A 16867-nucleotide genomic window follows, 5' to 3' on the forward strand; every position below is an offset into this window, starting at 1 on the left:
AAGGGCCTGGAGCTGCCCTTTCTGCCTTCTCCTCCCCGTCTTACTCCCATACTCCTTTCCATCCCTGCCCACTCCCTTCTTCTCACCTCCCCATTTCCAGCCTCCTGCTTCTCAGTCCCTCTGCTTCTTCTTTCCTCTGTCTCCCTCAGTTTTCCGTATCTCCCTTCCTTGCTTGTTTCCACTCCTCCACTTCTCTCTTCTTCACTTCTCAGCATCCTGCCAGATTTTAAACTCTGCTCAAAAAGCTTCTCCAAACCCCTTCTCTTTCCTGAGTTTGCCACATCCTCCCAGGCTCTGCCTCCTTCACCCAGTCCCCTGCCCCAAATCCACCCCTGCTCTTTCCTGGCATGGATGCCTACTTGGAGGAGGAGCCTTCTGGAGACACTGACCCTGGCCCCCGAGTTCTGAGTCTGATGGTGGAAATCCTTGGCCCCCAGAGCGGGCCCAGCCAGGGGTTGGAGGACCAATTTGGGAATGAAAAGGTTTTCTGGAGCCCTTCAAATCACACAGTGCTGGAGAAGGTAAGGAAAGCTTGGGGGCATGCTGTGGTGAGGACCAGGGTACTAGAAGTAACCCATTTTCCCCTGTCTTTGGGTTCTTGGGCAGCCCACAGAGACAAGAGATGAGTCTCTGAGCCAAAGGACCTGCCATGGTTCCTAGTAACGGGGTTGAATGCAGCTGGAAATTCTCCCCATCCCCTCCCATGCTGGCCTGAAGGGGTTTCAGAAGAAGGCCACAGGGAGGGTCTGAGAGCTCAGCAGTTCATTGGCCTCATCTTCTTCCTCCATGGAAGCATCTGGGCCAGAGAGGAGAGGGACGCCCAGCACACATGGTGAGGATCTGGAGCTCTCCTCCCTGCTCCCAGCAGGCTGGCCTGCTGCTGTGATGCCATGGGTCCCTATCCTGGACGGCAGCTGCTCCTGACTTGAAATTGCCACTCTCCGAGGGCTTCCCAAATTTCTGAAACCTGGGAGTGGCATCAGGGCTTAATCAGCTACTGGGAAGGAGGAATGACTTCATCAGAATTCTTTCCAGTTTCTAGTCTTCACTGTATTTTTAAGGGCAAAATGCCATCACCCAGACCCTTTTCAAAGGTCCAAACAGCTTTCAAACAGGACAGAAAGGGACTTCTGCTCTCCAGGAAAATGCTCTATCCCAAGTCATAAACAGCCCGAGTAACCCTACCCCAGTGTGGCCAAACTGTAAATGCTGGCTTTGTTCAGGGAAGGGGCCTGGTAGAAGGATCAAGTCTGAGTGGCGTGATTGCTTTCCCTCCTGGGCACTGCGTGGTGGGGGATGCCCGTGATCCTGTGCCAAGCAGTGCAGCCCACCCAGGTAGCAGTGGACGGGCCTCTGAAGCCCATGGGCCCTGCGTTCACAGAGATGGGAGTGGTGGTAAGCCTGGCCCGGGCTGAAGGGCTTCATCATAAACACCCTGTTCTGCTACCAGGCAGCCCACCCTTCTGAGCAAACACTTCTAAGGTCCTGGGGGGTCTCTGTTGGACATTCAGAGTTCCTCCCTATTCCCTCCCATCTCTCTCTCCTCCCTCCTCTAATCCCTGCACTGACCCTCCTCTGACCACATGCCAAGATCTAACACCCCCATCGGCCTTACTTACCTCTTTGCCTGTGCTTCCAATGTCTCCACCTCATCTACCTCCATGGTTCTATCAAAGTCCAAGTCAAAAGTTTCCTCTTCCTTGAAGCCCTTCCGGATCTCTGCCCAGAACTGAGCAACTTCCTTCTTTGTGTCTGATGACTCATTTGATGGGTTTATCAGAATAAATCACGGTCTGCCTTGCTTTAGCGTTCACCCTACATGTCTGTCATCCCACTCATGTATCTTTGGATCTATCTCTCCTTCCTGCACTCCCACCTGTGCCAGGCACAGTGTCCTGTTAGAATAGGGCACTCAGCCCCCTTGGTGAAGACTCACTCCCTTTCAAGTTTTGCAACACTGCGTACTAACAGCTGGCATTTGCTGAGCACTTACTATGTGCCTGGTCAGAGTCTAAGTAATTTATGGGCATTAATTCATGTACCCTTATCATAACCCTCTGAAGTGGTACTGAAGTTACCCCCATTTTACCCATGAGGAAGCTAAGGCACAGAGATGTTGAGTAACCAGCTCAGAGCCAACCAGTAGCAAAGCTCAGATTTAACTCTGGGCAGCCCCTGCCCTTTCACCTCTGCTCCCTGTCTCAGTGTGGCTGTGGACATAGGCTCTGACTGCAGGGGTCGGAATCAGGGCTGTACCTTCCCTAACTCTGTAACTTTGATGGGGTTACTTAACTCTCTGAGCTCAAGTTTCCTTGTGTGAGACAGAGGTAATAACAGTACATCCCCACATCGCAGCATCGGCACGAGAACTCAGTGAAACCGCATGGCAGAAGGCTTCGCACAGCACCTGGTGGATAGAAAGGGCACCGTGCTTTCTATTCCTGCCATAACACTCGGCTTCAGAATGGTCTCAGGCAGCAGCTTGCAGCCCAGGCGTTGAGAGCTGGAGATCCCAGAAAAGTGCCCAGCAGGGTCTCACATTGCAAGCTCTCAGGTAAGGGCCACTCTTGCCCAGGACCCTGGCATGGGGTGGGGGAAAGGTCCAGGTAGCACAGCCACCCAGCACCTCCCAGCCTCACTCATCCCAGAACTGCAGAAACAACCTGCCCTCATTGTCCCAGGGCCACAAGGATGGGATTCCAACACTAGAAGACAAACCCCAAACACTCAACATGCAGCAATAGGGTTGCCTCAGAGGCCCCAGAGTGAGAAGATTCCTTAATGTCTTTTATGAAAGGAATCAGCTGCCATCCCCAGGCTAACTATCATTTCTCAAGCTCTCTCCTGAGGCCGGAGAATTGTACTGTCATTTCTAACGGCCTCAAAAGATGTGTGCAGGCAGACAAGGTCCGGAGGGAAAGACCAAGAGTAAAAAGAGCTATCATGTTAGGCTGGAGGCACAGTGGGGTGTGTGTGCTTCTAGAACATTATTTAATGGTGATGTTAGATCCCCTCACCCACCCCCTGCCTTTAAAAAACACTGGGAGTAAGTGACATTGTTTCAGGCACATGTGCTGTGTTTGCCTGTGTGGCAACCGTTCACCCAGGTTATAAGATTCTCAGGTTCTGATGCCAGACCTGGCTCCCAGGTGAAGCCTGTGACCCAAGCCTGGCCCTTTAAAGCATCAGGTGCCGTGGGCTGTAGAGTGGCTGGGAGGTGAGCATGTGACCCCAGGAGCTCAGTGAGACTGACTTCTGGGACCTTCCTTTGCACAATGGGGTACTACAGACCTTGAGCCACTGTTGGCTGCCACATGGAGAGGCCTGGCAGAGACTGAAGCCACTCCGAGGGCCAGTGAGGGGTGGTGAGGGAAGTGGACACTGGACGTATTGTTTGAGCCTCTGGATGCAGCTTTCCTTGAAGAGAGCTCTTGGCCTGGATTTTCCTCCCTCTGGGGATCAAGGACATGGGTTGTGGAGCCGGCTTGCCTTGGCCAACTCTTGCTCTACTACTTGCCAGCAGTGAGATTGGAGATGAGCCCACCCTCTGCCTCGTCTTTCTCATCTGTGAAATGGAAATAAGAATGCCTGCCTCTAGGCTGTTGTGAAGATTAAGTGAGCTCATGTACCTAAAGCAAACGCAAGCACCAACATGGTGCTTAATGTTGGTCTTCCTCAATATCTATTAGCAACTTTGAGCTAGGTTCCTTCCACTGGCGACTGAACGTGTCCTCACTGCCACACGGTGCCATGGTTAGAAACATCTTCTCAGACCAGCATGGAGGAAGGCTAGGCAACTGGCCCTGCCATGAATAGGCCGTCCACAGGACCAGATCCTGTGGCTATCAGTCCCGTCTTTGCTTGGCCACAGTGCTGCAAACTCCTTCACTCATAACATGGGCTGGTTCTATGTCCTCTAGGATCCCCCCTCTCACCAGGCAAGGACTGGAACTAGCTGCCCTGCAGAGTTCAGAGGCCTGGTGAGCCTGGATACAGATGAGCCCACTGACCAAGCCACAGCTTCTTTCTTCCCTGACCCATTGGTCTCACTTGGAAGACAGCCACTGACTCACTGCCCTGGCCAACCCTCCAGTGCCCTGTGCAACGAACACCTGCCTCACTCAGCCCGTGGCAGCCTCACCCCAGCAGTGGACTCTGGCAATGCATGTCCAGCCTGCCCTGAACATCTGGACCTTCCAGAACATAAAAAAACCTGACACCCTCCTACCAAAGGAAATCTCAGAGGGGCCAAAACCAAGAGAACCAAGAGCATAGCACAGTTACAGTAGCAGCTGTGATGTATTGAGCATGGGATGAGGAGGGGTTCCTTAACCACAGAGTGGTGATGCAAAGCTAGACCCTGGCCGGGAAAGCACCCCGCACACTCAGCCAGGGCCGTACATCTGCAGGGGCTGCTGTCAAAGCATGGGAACAAAGCCAGAGCTGGGTCTTCTTCTATCCAGTCACACCGCCAGCCCGGGAAGTAAAATCTCCTCTTCCTCCCTTCCTCCCCTCCTCCCCGGTCTAGCAACTGAGTGTGCACTCCCTGACAAGCCCGAATCCCCCGTGTTAACTCTTTATTGCCCCATAAAAATCACCCCAAAACTCAGCAGCCTAAAACAGCGAACGTTGATTGTCTCCCACAGTTTCTGAGACACAGCAATCTGGGGGCGGCTCAGCTGGTGGCTCTGCCTGGGGCCTCTCATGAGGTCAGGCTGTCTGCGGGGCTGCAGTTCTCCCAGGGCTTGTCGGCTGTTGGGGGAGCTGCTCCAGTCTCACCTTCTGTTGGCAGGAGGCTTCAGTCCGTCCTGCTCCCCTGGGCCACTCACGGCATGGCAGCTGGCTTCCCCCGAAGTGAGCGATGACTGAGAGAGGGAGAGATATACTAAGAGGGAAGCTGAACTGTCTCATATAGCTAAATCTTGGAAGCCTTCCACCTCCACGTCTGCCATCTTCTGTTATTCACACAGACCAATCCTGGTACTGAGAGGGAGGAGACCACGGCAGGAGCGGCCATCAGAAGGCAGGCCACTGGGGCCATCTTGGAGGATGACTATTGCAGGGACCCAGAGAGATCTGGGGTCAAAAAAGGGGGCAGGGGGAGGATATGATTCAGAGAAGTTAGAACTGTGAATGGTAATGTCATATTTCCATTAGACTGAATATTCGCCCGAGAAACTTAGATGTTCATAGCCCGACTGTAGAGCTCCTTGAACTCTACAGGGACAGGGTGAAGAGGGTGCTTCTGCTCTGAGCAGGTGGAGGGTGGGGGTGTTTGGGGATTAGAAAAACAGAACCTGTAGATCTTAGAGTAATGTGGACTTGCACTGGAGAGTGCAAGTTGTATTTATTTGCTCGTACAGTGAGCCATTCAGTAGTGCACCCATAGGAGGGTCTAGGGAATAAGATAGGTCTCCTTACAGAATGGGGTAGCTTTTAAACCGGGCCTTGAAGGAAGGAAGGATTTGGTCAGAGAGAGGCAGCGAGGACATAAGAGTGGAAGGAACTGCGGAAGTAAAGGCTCAGAGAAATACACAGCCAGTGGCTTTCAGGACACTGCCCACCATTTTTGCTGCTATGCAAGCTCCAGTTCCCATCTGACCTACCACCTTCATGCACCTTTCCTCTTCATTTTGCTCCACTGAATTTTATGTTTCTGTAAATTGCCAGCAGGGATTTTTCTTTGTCTTTTCCAGGTAGATGTTAACGTCCACTCTGAGCTCTGGAGCCAGTCCAGGCCATGGAGGCTGCGCCCAACCCCAATCTAGTTCACCTTCCTTGAACAGCAGCTGATTACCCCTCCTGTTCATCCTCAGCTGCCCACACCTGGCCTGGTTCTGCAGGAAACTCCATCCTCAGGGAAGAAGAAGGAGTAGGCTGCTGCAGAGCCAGCCAGCAAATTCTTGAAGCATGAACAGGTTAGTTTTCATCAAAAGATTTGAAAGTTCTGGACAGCCAGATACCTCTCCTTGGGATAATGATATTTACAGGCCCCAAGACCTGTCTTCCGGCTCCTGTGTGCACTGGCTCTCTGCCTTCCAACACCCACGCCCACACCGTCACCTCAGAGTTCCAGAATCCCCAAGCCAGGCTCCCTGAGGCCTTTTCCACCCTCCTAGGGGCCTCAGGGCCTGATCCAATTCCTGTAAACTAGGCATCCAGCCAGGAGGCACCAGGGGGCCCTGGGCTCAGTCCCCAAGCAAATGCAGCCCAGCCTCAGCCCTGATTCTCCAGGTGTGGCCAGGATCCCCCTTTACACTCTGACTCCCATGACAGGGCATCTACTGCTTCTCCTCTTGCCAGACGCTCAGCAAGTTCTGCCTCTTGGGGCCAGTGATGCTTAATTTTACGTGTCGATTTGACTGGGCCATGGGACGCCCAGATGTTTTAGTCTGTTTTCTGTTGCTATAACAGAAAACCTATGTGAAAGGAGACTCATTAAGCCAAAGGGAAAAGGTAAGCTGGGAACTGGGTCACACAAACCTGCCTCCCCCTTTTCTAGTTCCTAAATAAGAAGGCTACAAGATGAAAAGCTACATACCTCCCCCATAGTTTGCCCACAAGGAAATTCCTAGTAAGCTCCAAGATCTTTACCCTAAAGTTTTTCTGTTAAAATTTCACCATGGCAATGTAAATTGATTGCTTATCTTTACAATGCAGTCACCTCTACTCCACCCACCAGAAACAAATGCATATCTGATTGCTCTCCTGCCCCATTTTGTCCATGTTACCTTATGTAAAAATGCAGATTCCCTGCATTTTCCCTCTGCCCCATTTGTCTATGTTGTCTTCAGCAAAAAAAAAAAAAAAAAAAATGCAGATTCACTGAGCCAGACAAAGGCATGAATCACTATTTTTCCCTACCTGCTCTTACATGAAAATTATGTACTTCTCAATACCCCGCCCTTTCCCCTTTAAATTTGGAGCCCTCAAAATCATCTTCGGAGAAAAGCATAGACGTGTCTCCTGGGCAGGTGTCCGTAACTTTGGCAAATAAACCTCCTAAAAGGATTGAGACTTATCTTGTCATTTTTTCTCAATTGACACCTGAATACATAAGAAGTTCTGGAGGCTGGAAGGTCCAAGAGCATGGCACAGGCATCTGGTGAAGGCCTTCCTGCTGCATCATAGCATGGCAGAGGGCATCACATGGCAAGAGGTCAAGTGCCAGAGAGCCAGAGAGAGCTCACTTTGATAAGAAAGCCACTCCCAATAACAAACCCACTCCTGTGACAGCAACATTAATCCATTCACAAGGTAGAGCTCTCATTAACCCATTAATTCATTCATGAGAGCAAAGGGACTAAGTTTCCAACATATGAACTTTTGGGGGACACATGCAAACCATAGCACCGGATACCTGGTTAGACCTTATTTGGGGGTGTGTCTGTAAGGGTGTTTCTGGAAGAGATTAGCATTTGAATTGTTGGGCTAAGTAAAGCAGATGGCCCTCCTCATTGTTCAACCTGTTGAGGGCTTGAGTGGAACAAAAAGGTGGAGAGAGGTTGAATTCTCTCTCTCTGCCTGCCTGTGCAAGCTGAGACTTGGAGCTGAGCCATGGGGCTGGAACCTATACCAATGGCCCTCCTGGTTTTCAGGTCTTCTGATTTGGACTGGAATTAACAGCATCAGCTTGCAAATAGCAGATTATGGGACTCTGCAGCCTTCATAATGGTGTGAGCCATAATGGTGTTATATATATACATATATATCCTATTGGTTCTGTTTCTCTGAAGAACCCTGACTACTACAGTGCCTCTAAAAAAGGTAAGAACATAGAAGCTAATAGGTCGGGCGCGGTGGCTCACGCCTGTAATCCCAGCACTTTGGGAGGCTGAGGTGGGTGGATCACGAGGTCAGCTGACACTAGCTATTTTCAGGAGTTTGCGCTTCTTTGTTAGAGGCTCCCCATGATACTGGTATTTGTACAAAATTTAGTCAGGCTGCCCCCTCAATACATTCCGCCAAGCAGTTTGAAAGGAGCGATGCTTCCAGATCAAGAAGAATAACCAATTGCTACCTAGAGTTATCTTCATGGACATTTGCAGTGATGAAAGAGGTCCAAACACCCTCATGTGAACCCTTTTAGAAAGCTGGTGTGGGGCCAGGCTGCCTTCTCCCTTGTAAATTTCACTTTCACTCCCCACAGGTGACATCAGTGAGAGTAACTCACGATTTCTAAATGAGAACTGGGTAAAAGTGATTTGTTTATCCTTATTTTTCTCTCCCACCTCCTTGTACCAACCCCACCTCTAAAGCTGGTGAGGAGTCTCTCCAATGAGGGGTCAGACAACTGTTCCAGGCTGCTGGGGTACAGCATTTCCCCTTTCCACTGAATAGTGAGCTCGTGCACTGGGATGACAGAAGCTGCACAGGGCTCCCGTGCACAGCTGCCTGGCAGGGCCTGCAGCATTGGCAGCAGCCTCCAAGTGAGTTTGCAGGCAGGCTGGCTTGGGAATGACCATGCAGCGTTCGCCTTTGTATCCTTTGTTCCTAGCTGGCTGCCAGTCAAGACTGGTTTGAAGTCAAAGGAATTGGGCTCTGTGACCACTACTGTCTACCTCTTACAAACCAAGACCCTGTAGTCTTAAGTGGCTGTGATCTGACAGATTCACCTGGTCTGGGCCATAAGATCCAGGTAGGTCACTAAAGCAAAAAGAAGCAGGTAGAGTAGGTACAGAGAACCATTCCCTCATTGTGTCAGCATGGACATGTTCAAAACTATTTGTATATGCTGTGTGCCAGGCCATGGGGAGGTAATGGTGAGTGTGACTATTGTAGCCCTGCTCTCACAGAGAGGGGGAGGTCAGCAGGTGGACCAGCAATTGCAGTAGTGCTGCTGTCTATGGGAGCTCATGGAAGGGGGCACTGTTATGGATCGAATTGTGCCCTCTCTCGCAAAATATGTTGAAGTCCTAACCCCTGGTACCTGTGAATGTGACCTTATTTGGAAACAGGGTCTTTGCAGAAATAATCAAACTAAGATGAGGTCCTTAGCTGAGTCCTAATCCAGTATGATGGATGTCCTTAAAGAAGAGGAGGAGAGACAGACACAGAGACATTCAGGGAATGTCATGTGATGAGAGAGGCAGAGATTGGAGCAATGTGCCTGCCAACCAAAGAACAGCAAGAATTGGCAGCAACACCAGAAGCTAAGAGAAAGGCATGGGGCAGATTCTTCTCATAAGGCTTCAGAGAGAGCATGACCCTGCAAACACCTTGATGTCAGATTTCTGGCCTCCATAACTGTGACAGAATACATTTCTGTTCTTTAAAGCCACCCAGTTTATGGTACTTTTACAGCAGCCCTGGAAAATTAATAACAGGCACTAAACCCAGAGTGGTCCATCAGGGAAGGCTTCTTGGAAGAAGTGACATCTAAGGTGAGATCATGAGGGTGGTGGGCCAGGCGCGGTGGCTCACGCCTGTAATCCCAGTACTTTGGGAGGTCAAGGTGGGCAGATCACCTGAGGTCAGGAGTTCAAGACCAGTCTGACCAACATAGTGAATGTTTCGCATGAAATTAGAATTGTGCTGCACTAAGGATTCAGACTTCATCCCAAAAGTAGGGAGTGAAGTGATCTGAACTGTGTTTTCTAAAGATCCCGGGGCTGCAGGTGGAGAATGCATTGGGGCTAGAGCAAGACCTGGCACAAGGCCTGGCCCCAAGTCAATGTGCACAGATGATGGTGGAGGGTGTGGAGTCAGGAGGCCCACAATGAGGGCAGTCAGGAGGTGAGGGAGGCCTGGCCGTGGCAATAGCAGGGAAGATGGAGGGAAGTAGGTGACTCCTGAGGCCCCAGGGAGAAGAACGGAGGAGACTTGGTGCCTGATTAGATGTGGGGAAGAGGGAGAGGGAAGAAAACAAAAGGGACTCCTGGGGTTCAGATACAGCAACGAGGTGGCCGGAAGAGGAGATAATGGCTGCACTCCGGAGCATGGGAAGTTTGAGACACCCGAGGGGTAGCCAAATGAGATGTGGGTGAACAGCTGGAACATCTGGAGTTGGCCTGGAGTTCTAGAGGGAGGGCCTATCTGGAAATACTGATTTGGAAATCTTTTGCCTAGAAAGAGTAATGGAGTCGTGGAGATAGCTCCTGCGGAGCTTCTCTGTAGAGTGAAATGCAAGAATGATCTTGGACAGAAGCCTGAGGAACACAAGATTCTACGGAATGAGCAGAGGAAAAAGAGGCTCAGAGGAGGCTGGGAGCTGCAGCTAGAAGGGGAGGGGAAACCACAGGGGACATTCATGGAAGCCCAGCAAGGAGTGCCCAGCGAGGTGGAGATGGCCAGCGGTGTCAAATGCTGCCTTGAGGCTAAGGAAGATGAGAGAAGAAATATGTCCCTGGAATGTATTGGCAAGGAGGTCCTTGGTAATCTTGGCAAAAACCATTTCATTATGAGAGCAGAGGGCATAAGTCACGTTGTGGTGGAGAGTGTGGGAGTGAGCTCCGTGTGTGCAGACAGCTCTCTCCAGAAACTGGACTGGAGAGGGAAGAAGAGAAAATTCAGAGATGAGAAGAATGAGGAATGGAGGGAGGCTGGTGTGTTTGTCTTTGTGATGGAATGATGTGAATATGTGGCAACCCCAGGAGGATACAGAGTAGAGGTTGAAAACAGGAGAGAGAGAGAAACAAAGGTGCCAGCCCTTGAGGAGATGAGAGGGCTGGCAGGCCACACCCACAGAGAAAAGGGGCCCATGGAAGAGGAAGGGAAAGAGGAGAGGTGGAGGTGCCAGCTCCTCTGAGAGTGGTCCACGGCCCAGCAGTGGGGACAGAGCTGTGAGCAAATGATCCCACCAAAGCAGCCCAGGGACAGCAAGAGCCTTGGGAGCACAGAGACCTTGAGAGAGGCTCGATGACAGCAGCCCCAGCCCTGCCAAATGCCTACACATCCTTCAGAGATCTGCTCAAACTTCACGGCCTCAGGAAAGACACACTGAGCCTTACAAGATGGACACAGCTCCAATAACATACACTGTCCCAGCACACCTCCCCTCCCAACAGAGCACTGTTCTATTAAACTTGAACTACAGAGAATGAAGGAAATTACTCTCTTGGATGCATGGGATCCCATCATCATCTATCCATGCAAGGTCCTTGTGGTAGGTAGAATAATGGCCCCCAAACATCTTCATGTCCAGGAATCTGGGAATGTATTAATTCATACAGCAAAACAGACTTTGCTGATGTGATTAAGAGAAGGATGGGAGATGATACTGGATTATCTGGGTGGGCCCAAGGTCATCATAAGGATTCTTGTAATGGGGAGGCCAGAGGCTAACAGTCAGAGGAGGAGATGTGACAAAGCAGTACTGCTGGCTAGAGAGGGGAGGAAAGTAGTCATCTGCCAAGAAATACAGGCAGCCTCTACAAGGAAAGGCAAAGACAAGGAAGCCAGTTTTTTCTCAGAGCCTCCAGAAGGAATCAGCCCTGCTGACAGCTGACCTTAACCCAATGAAACTGATTTTGCATTTCTGACCTCCAGCACTTGTCAGGTAATAAATTTGTGTTGTGTTAAGCCATTAATTTTGTGGAAATTTGTTATGACCGCAATAGGAAAATACATCCCCCGTCTTGTTTTGTTTTACTTTTTGCTTTTATCTCCCAAACTAGTCTAATTCCCCTCCTCATTCAGTCCAAGCATGAACCATATTTAATTCCATTGTATTTAATACATGTCTTTAGATATTTAATGTATGTTCTTAGAGACATGGGAAATATACAGCGCTTTTATATGTATATGTTTTTAACTGATATAAATGTTACTGTGTATTAGCTCTTATGCTTCCTTACATTTTTCTCTCAAAGCTAAGTTTCTTGATTGACATCAGTTGTGTCATCTTGTCGATTTGTGAGTTTCTTATGTCTTTTTACAGCTCTAGTCTGTTTTATTCATTTAAACTGTTTTCTCCCAAGTTATCATTTAACTTTGCACATTGTATTATTTATTGAACAAAAATGCTAGTTTTGATGTAGACAAATAATCACTTTTCCCTTTAAAAGTTTGTACCTTTGGAGTCTTGCGTACAAAAGCATTCCCCCAGTCACAGATATTCTTGGATTGTCTTACTATTCTTAGTATGTCTTCTATAAGTTTTTTAGATTTACCTTTTGCATCCAGTTAGTATTTATCTTTGTTATAAAGTTTTACAATTTGATCCACAAATGTCTTGTTAATTTTACACTTTCTTAGATGACTTGTAAATTTGCTGCTATTTTGACTAGAGGTTTATTTTCTACTTTTCTAATTTATTGCTATTTTAGAGAAGTGCTAATGAATTACCTAGGTTGATCGTCTAACCAGCTTTCTTGAAGAACTATTTTTCATAGTTCTATAAGTTGTGTGGGATTGTTAGTTTTTATTTGTAGATCATGATATTATCCACAATTAATAGCTTTATCTCTTCCATTACAATAGTTATATTACAATCCTCATTTCTTTTTCTTATTTTATTGCATTGGCCAGACCCTCTAGTACTACACTAAATAATAGTAGTCATTCCTGCCTTGCACCTAAACATAAGAAGAACATATCTAAAATTTTAAACATTTTCTTAGGTATATTTGCTGTAGGATTATAGTAGGGAGCCATGCTCAAGTTAAAGAAGTTCTTGTTTATTTTTAGTATCTGAGAGTTTTTAATCATAGAGATGTTGAACTTTTCAAATACCTTTCTTTGCGTCTGTTGAGATATCATGTGATTTTTTTCTCCCTTAGTTTATTAATGTGGTGAAATACACAGGCAGATTTTCTGATATTGGACCATTCTTAAATTCCTGGAATAAACCCTTCTTAGTCACGATTTGCTATTTTAAAACTAATTTACTAGTATTTTATGAAGAGTTGCAACTAGGGTAATAAGTGAAATCATCTATACTTTTCTTATACTCTCCTTATAACGTTTCTTGGGTCTTGTAAAACATTCAGTTGTTACTGTGAAAAAACTGGGAAAATTATTATCATTCTTCCAACTTCTTCCATTAAAATCAAATTGCCATCTGCTGCCCTCTTACCATGTCTTTCTCTGAGCATAGTACCTTTTTGTTTAAATGTTAAATAATAGTTTTTTTTTTTTTCCCCTGGCAGCAGCCTTTTTAATTCGAACACTTTATTCTTAAAGACACATCTTCAGTACAGTTAACAAATGGTTATACCTGAAATCTGCTGAGAGCAGAGCTCAAGATCCACAATTGCAAAGGCTACTGGCTCACTTCCTCACAGGCTGTATTACCTTCCAGAGCTGAGTGAGGCTGTGCTCTACGTCCCAACACTTGTTACTGAGTGGACATGAAGTGCAAGTTTAGCACCTTAAAAGGAGAAAAAAAGAAATAGGTTAGTATGCAGAATGTGATTTTGTCCTCACTTCGACTTAAGTCATCTTTTTTTACTTGCCAATGTGCGTTCTGAAAGGTAGTACTATACCTGCTTAGAAATGGCTGACTGTCAATTAAAAAACCACATTGCTGTTGTTTTTAAAAGATACTTTAAACAGTAATTGAACTGAATACCTATGGTACCAATCATGAAAAACAGTGCAGAGTTGAAGCGCCAATGACATGAAGAGCCATGGACAGATTCCTACATGTACAACAACATCACAGCAGCCACCAGGCCAATAGAAACTCACAAGGCTTCATTGATTATAAACACACCCTCATTGCAGAAATGTTCAAATGTGCTTCTTACAATTGAAATATGGTAATATAAGGAAGGTACCAAGTATTATCAGACAGAAATGAAATGCCAAATTGCACAATTCCGGTTATATATGCATTTACAGAGATGACCCTGGTCTCCTTCCCCAACCCTATGAGGGTCTAAGTGTTCTAAGAGAAGATGTGCTGGGCTGACCCACCTGTCCACTCTGTCTTGTATGACCAATGGCACATGCTTGAGAGCTGCTGTTCTATGGTGAATCTGGCCAGGGTATAATAAGCCAATCTTGGGCCAGGGTTAGATGTCAGTCTGTGGTCAGGGAGTGATTAGATCCTGGCACTGAGCTGTAGCCTTTGAGGATTGGGGTCAATATTCAAGTATGGTTCATGCTTGGAGTCAGTCTCTAGGTGGGGTAACTATAACTGGGTTTGTGGTCAGCCTGTGGCTGAGGTTTGGAGCTGGTTTGTGCCTGGTTTGAAGGGTCCGTTTGTGGTCAGGGTTGAGGTCATTCCATGGCCAAGGTGAGCAGCTCTCACTACCCTACACTGTGCAAGGAGCCCCATGCCTGATCCCTTTGGCCAAACAGCTTTTGTTCTGGGTGTCTTTATAGTGTGTGCTCTGGACAGGTCTGTCTTAGCACCCCAGGCCATGGCAAACCTTGGCATTGCCTCTCATACGGGCTCTACTTAGGGCTCTGGGGCTGCCTATCACTCTGCTTCCAACACAGCAAGGTAGCCCTGCTGGGAGTCAGCCCTGCCCAGTTCATCCAGAGTTAGAAGACCCTGCTCCCACCTACCTCCCTAGAGGCTAGCCAGGGGGCTAACCTAGAATGAGAGGAGAGCCCATGGAGGAAAATGTGTCTGTTTAGGGCAAGTCTGAAGGTGCCCCAGTGTGCTACCCAGGGGCACTGCTATGTGGAGGCAAGGGTCCTGTGTTCGAGTCCTGCTTCTCCCTCCATAGAGTGGGCAAAGTCATTTGCTGTCTTCAAACTTAGTTTTCTTGTTTATAAAATAGGAATCAGAACTTCTGTAAGAATGACATGGAATAAAATGTTGAAATTTACTGTGAAAACTGTAAAGTGCTATTACAGAGTGGGGAATGGTGATGATGTTGATGATGATGGCGATGGCAATGACTACAAAAGATGATCATTACAGGGCTCTTGATCTTACAAGGGAGTTGGAAAACGTCATTTCTACTGTGAACCCAGGAAGCAGAAATGGTATGGGGAACACATGGCCTTGCCTCAGTCACAGAAGATATCACAATGCCTATTTTACAGATGAGAATATGGAGTCTTAAAGATTGTATGATTTACCCAAGGTCGCACGACTCCTGCTTTAGGACTTGTGCTGTGACACTGGATGCCTCTGTGCAGAGTGTTTCTGATGGCTGCTTTATCCTTCCCTTCTCCAGAATGTTCTCCTGTTGTCCTCATCATGCAGCGCAATGATAACCATGGTAACAACAGCTGACTGAGTGCTTTTTATTGGCCATGCACTGTGCTGAGTTATTCAGACAAACCATTTCACTTTATCTTCATGACAGCCCTTAAAAGGGAACCTATTTAAGTCCTAAGGTCCCAGGAAAAATGTTACAGATGTGGAAACCAAGGCTGAGAGCAGGAGTGACTTGCCAGTAAGTGGCTAATCCCAGACCTCATCTCAGACGTTCCTGGCTCTGAAGCCCACACTCACGCCACCGTGTCCACTGAAACTTTGCCAGGTGGGAGTCAGACCACCTGACCTCTGGGCCTTACCCAACCTACCAGTGACATCTTTGTGTAACTTTGGACTCATCAAGCATTCTCATTTGTAGAAAATGAAAATGCCTGCCAAGCCTACTTCCTGGGGGTTAGTTGAGGAGCAAATGAATGGGAAGATGTGTTAAGAAAAAAAAAAAAAAAGTCAAGTTATTGCATAAATAGGAGGGATTTTTAATATCCTCCAAATGCTTTCCTTTTCTCCACCCATTTTTCCTGATTTCCTCACTCTTCATCAATAACAAAGTTAGGACAAAAGTGATGATTTTTCTAAGGGGGCACAAGCAGGGTCTGTCCCTTGGAAAGGCTTCTCCTCCCAGCCTCCTATGGGTTTTTCCAGTTTTCAGGCTGTTTCCAACGACCCCAAGAAGACGGCCACTGTTTCCCCCCTGCAGTGGTGGAAATAATTAGCTCCATTCTTCCTATTTGAATAGTCATGCTTAGCTGGGCTCTTAAATATGGTCTTTGTGAGCAGTGCATTTTCAAACTCTCACAGGTTCTATTTTTACTTCTCTTGCTGAAGGAACGCTGTGGAAGGCGATTCCAGCACAAAGGGCCCTAATTAATTTCCCCTGCCTTTAAATATTTTTTCAAAGTATGTGTTTGAAAAGGACATTTAAAAAAAAAAATCCGTGACTCTGGAGGTGGATTGCAACATAGTTCTCACTGCCTTCCACTTGGAAATCCACCTTCGCCTTGCCGCCTGCATGGCCAGGCTGGAGTGCTCTGTTCTGCAGCTGGGCAGTGCTTTACTGCTCCTCCTCCAGACAGAAGGGACTGCGTCCTCCATCCAGCCTCTCAGGCCACAGACTAGCTTACGTCCTAGAGTCTGAGGGCCCAGGGGGAGGATGGTGGTCGCTAAAGGTCTGGAGAGCTGAGGAGCAAATGGGGGTCTCTGAAGGCCAGAATCGTGAAAACACAGGACTGGGACCATTGGAAAAACCATTAGGCGAGATTCTTTTGCCTTGAATCCCCATTCCCAGAATGGCCTCTGAGCCAAACCATACATGCCGGGTGGTGATTTATTATTAATCTGACTGTCCTGACTGTGAAATGATATTCCTCAAACTGTATGTGCCCTCATAAGGCATAAGTTTTTGCAATCTGCAACGCAGGGCTGCGGGGAGGTAGTTTTATCCTTTGAGAGTAATTGTGGTTTACAGGGTCCTCGTTGAAAAGAAGTTGTTTTGAAAGAGCAAAGCCTTTTGAAAACACACAAGAAAAGCTTCTCCCATTTCTAGCTCTCAGCTGCCAGTGGGTAGGCTCTGGCTTCCTGGAGCAAATCCTAAGCCTAGGCAGGGAAGCTTTTCAAGGCCTCCAAGATGTGGATTGAGGGCAGGCTCCTGCATTTGAGAGCCCTGTGCCTGAAATACCATCGTGAGTGCTTCATGCTTTAGGATTCCAGGCACCATCCCTGGCAAAATGCAAATTGTCTTGAGGCAGTACA

Source organism: Piliocolobus tephrosceles, chromosome 6 (assembly GCF_002776525.5).
Source record: "Piliocolobus tephrosceles isolate RC106 chromosome 6, ASM277652v3, whole genome shotgun sequence".
Lineage (NCBI taxonomy): Eukaryota > Metazoa > Chordata > Mammalia > Primates > Cercopithecidae > Piliocolobus > Piliocolobus tephrosceles.